Consider the following 7,500-nt stretch of genomic DNA (forward strand, 5'->3'; position numbering starts at 1 on the left):
ACAGAGTTGTCTTTTTAAGGACCTCTTATTTCTAAAAGAAAAGCTGGGTCTATCTTCTAACAATTCTCTCAAGTCAGGATCCGACAATAAAACATTCCAATTCTTCTCAATTAAAATATACACATAACAGACACATTTTATGTAATAATCCATATTACTTATTACTAGATTTTATAACTTGAGTAAATCCGAAACTGAAGCACTGTCAGAACTAAAGGATTCTCACAGCATTGAAATTAGGTCCGCTGACAAGGGGGGCAGTGTAGTAGTAATGGATAAGGTTTTTTATTACAAGAAAATGATGGAACTTTTGAATGATACAGATACTTATGTTGAACTAAATGAGAGACAAGTACAAGGCATAATTGACAGGATATCTGTATATATTTTTGACTTATTGATTACTAATTATCTATCAGAGGAATTGTTTGACTACTTTCAGATAGAACATCCAACTATACCCATTATTTATGGTCTACCTAAAATTTACAAAGACATCACACAGCCCCCTATGAGACCTATTGTATCCAGTAAAGGATGGGCCACAGAAGCCATCTCAATTTATATTGAACAAAATTTACAAATGTGAGACTATACTAAGGGATACAAAGGCATTTCTGTGACTGTTATATAATAAGACCAGGAATATTAATAGAAATTATATGTTTGTGACAATGGATGTCACTTCACTGTTTACAGTGATATCGAATAAATGGGGTATTGAGAAAATACGTGATATTCTGACCTTGAAACAAGTTTTTCAAAGCACTAAGATTAATTTGATATGTGAGTTGCTTGATATTGTCCTAGAAAATAATGTCTTTATATTCAATGACAAGTTTTATCTACAGAAAGTTGGTGTAGCAATGGGCACGGCTTGTGCTAACAGCTACGCCAACTTAGCATTGGCTGCATGGGAAAAAGATCATGTATTAAGTGCTAGCAATAAATATGCTGGCAAAATTGTATGGTAAATACATTTTGTAGATGACGTCTTCCTGTTATGGGATGGTACTAGTGAAGAGTTGCAAGAGATGGTGGAGTACTTACATAGCACCACTGAAAGATTCACTAGTCAACATTCCAGGGACTCTGTTGAGTTCCTAGATGTTTTGGTTAAGAAGACAGCATTAGATGAACTTACAACAGGGATGTATAGAAAATCTACATGGAGAAATAGTATCTTACATAAGACTAGTATGCATCCAACATTTGTACATAAAAATGTAGTGAAAGGACAATATATGAGAATAAGCCGCTTACATAATACAGATGAAGGCTTTGTGAAGACAATGACTATATTAGAGAAAGACTTCTTAAACAGATGTTATAGTAAGAAAGACATAAATGAAAGCTCTAAATATACCATTGAAAATAGGGATGGGAGATGTAAACCGCTCTTCTCAAATACTATAGAAGATGTTAAAAGCAAGGAAGGTCATGATTTTAAAGTTAGATTCCCTATAACTTATTCAAGTGACATCAGAAGGTTCTGTAATATTTTTGCGAAGAATTGGAATGTTTTATTGTCGGATCCTGACTTGAGAGAATTGTTAGAAGATAGACCCAGCTTTTCTTTTAAAAATAAGAGGTCCTTAAAAAGACAACTCTGTTATAAATCCAGAAATAATGAAAGAATGATCCTATCTGATAGGCAGGGGACTTTTCCTTGCAGAAATTGTACAGCATGTGACTATTTATATAATAAATCTACATATAAACATTCTACACTAGGATTTATAATTGATATAGATTTTTATGCTGACTGCAGAACACAAAATTTGGTTTATTTCAGCTTCTGCACTGTCTGTCATGCCTTTTATATAGGCAAAACCAATAGGTGTCTAAAAGAACGTATCCTTGAACACCTTAGAGATATAAGAAATAAAAAAGACACAAGTGCTTTAGCAAACATGTGGAAGAAGATAGGAAACATATTTTTAATTTCATGGTTTTAGAAATAATAAATAAAAGTAAGAGGGGAGGTGATATAAGGAATAAGGTAGAGGAAGCAGAACAAAGATGGATTTTATTACTTCAGGCAGATGGGTCTCCTGGATTGAACAATGCTGTTTCCTTGAAACCTTTTTTTAAAATCCAGACCACTAAAACATTAAGTAATATGGATTAATATGGATTATTACATAAAATGTGTCTGTTATATGTATATTTTATTTCATCTTATGCAGAATATAAGGCAAATTAATGTACTGATGTATGCAATTTTAATTAGTCTATGTCATAGTTCTATATGTGTTTTCATTGGTTGAACCATATTTTAAATACCAATGTTTTAACTCTTTTTATGAGTCTGAAGAAGCGATCAGCTGACTTAGATCATGAAAGCGCTTACTCTTGTTTAATAAAGTGGTGTGAAACTGCAAGTGAACCGTTTCCTACCTTGACTACTACATCTCATTTACAACTTTTGATTTTATAAAGGGCACTACTGTGAAGCTGCAAGTGATTTATTTCCTGACGTGGATTATTCCATTTTTATCTTCAGCTGTGGTCTAACCATTGGTGTTTTCATTTTTTTCGCTTGAGGTGTATACCAGGCGTTTATCCAGCTTTTGTTTTCTTTCACGTGTTAAGTGCTTTCGCAACCTGTCCTGGTTGCTTCCTCAGACCAAAATAAATTCTCAAAAGCTCACACCCATTTTAAAATGCATGTCATATAAAATCATCCAATCAAATCAAGAAAGTACAAATGCTTTCCAACCTTAAAGAGATAGACAACTTGAAAACACAACTTAAAAACAGTTTACAAGCAGCTTGGTTGCAAAAACATGTTCTCCCTTCCTAGCTAAAAACATATATAAAACACACACACACACACACACACACACACACACACACACACACACACACACACACACACACATATATATATATATATATATATATATATATATAATCACAATGAAGTGTATTACTAAATATATATCTCTAAAAATATCTAAGAATATATATATATATATATATATATATATATATATATATATATATATATATATATGACAAGGAGGGAGTCTAACAAAACTATATATATAGGACAGATTGTGAAAGAGCTTACCCTTGCAATAAAGTTTTTGTGGAATTTTATCTGGATTCTTACTTGGATTTTTACTTGGAATTGGGCTCTTTCGTGGTGGTTCAGTGTTTGGAACATATTCTTGTTTTTGATCTTTAATAAGTGTATTTAATGCCATGTACATAACATTCGTCTATGTGCTGTCATTACAGTAGCAAGGGGTGTGAGTCTACTGTCTGGGACACTTGAGTATAGATGGCTTGTACAATACTCTTTTCGATTCAAATGTGTTACATACATGGGTAGTATTCCAGGTTATATGCAGTCACACTGGCATGTAGTGTATCACTACATTACTTCTGTTGACAGTGCTTTCCCAAGTAAGAGTAGATTGCAGATTGTAGTACTGGAAACAAACACCTCTGCATGCAAAGATGGACTCTGAGTCCTCACTGTCATCTTCATGGTGTGTGAGCTGTGTCTCATTAAATATGTCCTACTGGATAATGATCTGACGTGGAAAATAACTGTAGACTACTGTGTGTATAACACATGTCATTAAGAGCTGCCATCATGTAGTAATGGCATACCTATAGGTGTCAGACATCTATCTGTCAACACATTCATCCTAATGCATAGCTGGTTGGCTAGCTGATGTCTGTCTGTCCTCTGTACAGATGTGCAGATGTCAGGTATCCATCTTGGCTACTTGCAGGCAATCTATGCTTGACTGACACTGACATGTCTGCCCAGCTGTGTTATGAATGCTACAGATAGGAATCCACACCCTGTATGCACCACATGCCATGGATACCTCAACTACACTACCACAGTCAACAGAACATGCTTGGGTGCAGGTCTCTAAGACAGACACTGACCATGTTATGTAATAAATGTTGCATACATGTCAACTGGAGCACCTCACTGGCCCTATGCAAGAGGGATCCAGATGATTGGCTGATGCATGTCACTCTCACCCTGAGGATCATCCCTGTGGTATCTGTTGATAGATGGTTTGCTGGAACATGGCATCCCCCTACACTTTCCATCTCTCCTTGGAGAATAGACTGTTACATACCTATGAATACCTGCACCAATGCACCCCAGTACTGACAAATGTGTACATGTGCATTACTGAGAATATCAGTGTCTGTGTGTTTGTAGACCTGTAGTTGGGAATACCCTGAGGCCCTTCACCCCCACCCCCACCCCCATTGCCATAGTTAGATGTTGCTGCTGCTGCTGTACCGGACATTACATGTACATTGTTATGCTCTTCTCCCTAAGGGCTACCTGGGCCTTGCTGTATCAGCATAGCACTGTTGTACAAATGGGTTGATAGGCATGGGATACCCACTGAGTTCTGTCAAGTGTGTGTATGTGTGCATGTGTGTATATATGTAGGGTACAGCATTCTGAGGCCACATTCTCCTATTACAATATGCATTGCCACACAGTATTAGGGATAGTGATGTTGCTGACCATAGGAGAGGCATGACAATGCATCACCCTACTATGCCTGTGGCATGTGCATTAGATGCATATCCCATAGTAACACTTGTGGGATAGACAAGCGGTTGTATTGCAGACCTGGTCAATGTGTGATGGTAGGTATGTCAGAGTTTTACCATGGGTTTCAGTGTGTACAATATCCACAGTGGGGTGTGGGTGCTGGGTATACTGATTTTACACCATGGTACCCCTGGTACATGTCCCATGTTCCACTGTATGGGGACCACTGTCACCATCAACCATACAGGTAACTGATAACACTATCCAGTCCAGTTATGCATGTGCTGTGTGCAACTTATCTGTAACACAATGAACACACTGACAAGGTAGTTAGCACTAATAAGCCCAGGTCTCTCAGATGTGTGTCTTACTGTTATGTGTTTGTCAATGTGTATATGACAGTATGTTACACTATGTGAAAAATTATATAGATGCTCTGCTTACTGCTTGCTTGCTAGCTTGCTGTGGGATTTGAAGTCTTCTTAAGACACACAGTCTTGCTGTGCTGTTTACTGCTGAATCAGACACATAGCTCTGCATGACTCCATCTGTAGTCTGTTTAAAGCACCAAGCCTTTCAAATTGCACACTGATAAAGAAATATATTTTGCAGCTATAAGCACAGTTACAGATAACTTATTTTATAACAAACCACACGTAGTCTGTCAGATTTGTAGCATATATTTACAAAGTTTTCCTTCATTACAGATATGAATGATGACTTCTACAAAATACCTCTCTCTGTCCTTCTCTCACACAAATGAATTACTACAATAGCTATATACAGAGCTAGTCACGCACACAAGAGGTTGTTATTTCCTCCTGGTATATTTTTCTGGCCTTCTATGGGAAGTCACATAATGTCTGTTTATAGACTTTTCTATTGTCCTTTTGTGATTTAAACACTTTTGCTGATGTGAGGATGCCATTCTGAAAGGAAACATCTGTATAAGCTGTTCCTACTGGAAAAACATCATGTATTGCTGAATTTATAAAAAAGGATGTCTGTTAATAGATATTTGTTCTACAAACATGAGAAAATCATGTAATGCTTATTTTCCAGTATTGCTTTCTTAGGCATTTTCTGATGCTGTGAAGAGAAGCCTATCTGTTATACATATAGTATGAATGCACATTGTAAACTCTATACATATATTCAAGCAAACTTTTTCTTTCAGCATATTTACAACATAATTAATATCTAACACTATGTATTGTCCATAAACAACCAGTACATGCCCCATTACCATACTGTACATGCCTGGGGATGTTATTCATGTAACATGTAACCTGGAACGCACCTCATCTTAAAAGCTGTGTGGTTGTGCAATTAAAGCCAGACACATCAGTAGCACTACATACCTAGATAGGGGTCTAGTCCCAGTGTTGCCACGTAAGAGTGTGTGTGTATGTGAAGGAATCTACTTCCATTTGCAGACTATACATGTCCCAGGAGGTCATTTGTCCAAAAACTGATTGGCATATGCTAACATTTCACAGGTATCATCCTTTGGACATACATTCCTTCACTAGTGGTAGATGTGTAAATGCCCTCTTCCCCACAGTATAGGTGTGCAGTGATACTGGGTTGGTATATATAGCTGGGTGTGGCTGTTGTGGACACAGCCACCGTCATTGCAGTTACTGTTGAGTGTATCCCCCCTTTGCTGGCTGTAATATTGTACAGTTCATGTTAACAGGTTAGGTAGTTGTCTATCACACTATCTGCGGTTCTGCAGCACCTCTGATCCTCCAAAGGGTAGGGGTGTGCCACCCCCACCAGCACAGCTATGTTTACCGAGTTGAGGATTGCACTTCATTGGGGAAGGGGACAGATACCCTGCCAGTACCATCATCAATGACATTAAACAAGCGGACTGCTTATTCCCAATGTGTTGTGCCTATTCTGACTTGTTGGAATTACATAGGCTACAATGTGTTCCTTGCACAGGTACATACATCCATGTGTACAGTATTCTCTGTGTATTGCATCAACACCAAAGCCTCTGTTTGTGTTATACACAAAAATGTGGTGTGTATCACACAGTACACTTACCATTGTCCGCTGTAGAAGGGCTGCTAACAGCAGCCAACATGCAATCACCTGTATACACCACCCCAGACCTATCAGCCATGTGGCACATGCAGTACATTGATACACCATAGTACAGTCACCATGTGCATCAGAACCATATTAGCTTGTCCCTGCATCGATGTTATGGATGACAGGGATGTGGCACAGATATCATATGCACTGGGTGCGTTGTTGGTTTGCCAGAGACCTAGGCTGAGCCATACATTTGACACCATGTGTGTGAGTGAGGGGGTTCAATTATTGATATGTCAGTAGTGATGTTGTGTGTGTCAGTATGGGGTTGCCCTAGCTGTGCTTGTATTGTGTCTGAGTATGCATGCACACAGTTCTGCCATGTGACTGCCCTATACAGGTGTTTGTTGGACAGCTGCAGACCACACCTGGCAGGGTGTACAGTTCACCGCCTTCGGCCATGGACACGACAGCTGTGCCTGCCAGGGGTTCCACGGGCATGTCCAGGTACAAGCCACGATATAGTACTCTCCTCTGATGATGACATACGTCTGCTGGAACCAGGTCCCTCCTGGGACTGGCCAGGGCTACACACACATGGCCTGCTGTGGTGTGGTGTTGGCAGCACCCCCTGCAGTGCTGGGGCTGGTACTGCCTCTATGGGAGTGGCTTGGTGTCTTTGCACGTCCATCAACCTCCAGCTGTTCATGTTGCTGGCCTACATCCATGTGGCTGTCGCACCACTCTCACCACATGCTCAATCACAGACAATCCACAGTCGATGAATCCCACCATCTCACCCCACCCTCTATCCATGACCTCTGTAAAATAATGGAGGGCACCTGCAAGATCACTAATTTTGTCAGTAAAAGCTGAATGAGTAGCCCTCTGCAGCCTCAGAGCCTGCC

The sequence above is a fragment of the Protopterus annectens genome, chromosome 12.part0 (assembly GCF_019279795.1).
Source record: "Protopterus annectens isolate FY-2018-M chromosome 12.part0, PAN1.0, whole genome shotgun sequence".
In the NCBI taxonomy this organism is placed as follows: domain Eukaryota; kingdom Metazoa; phylum Chordata; order Ceratodontiformes; family Protopteridae; genus Protopterus; species Protopterus annectens.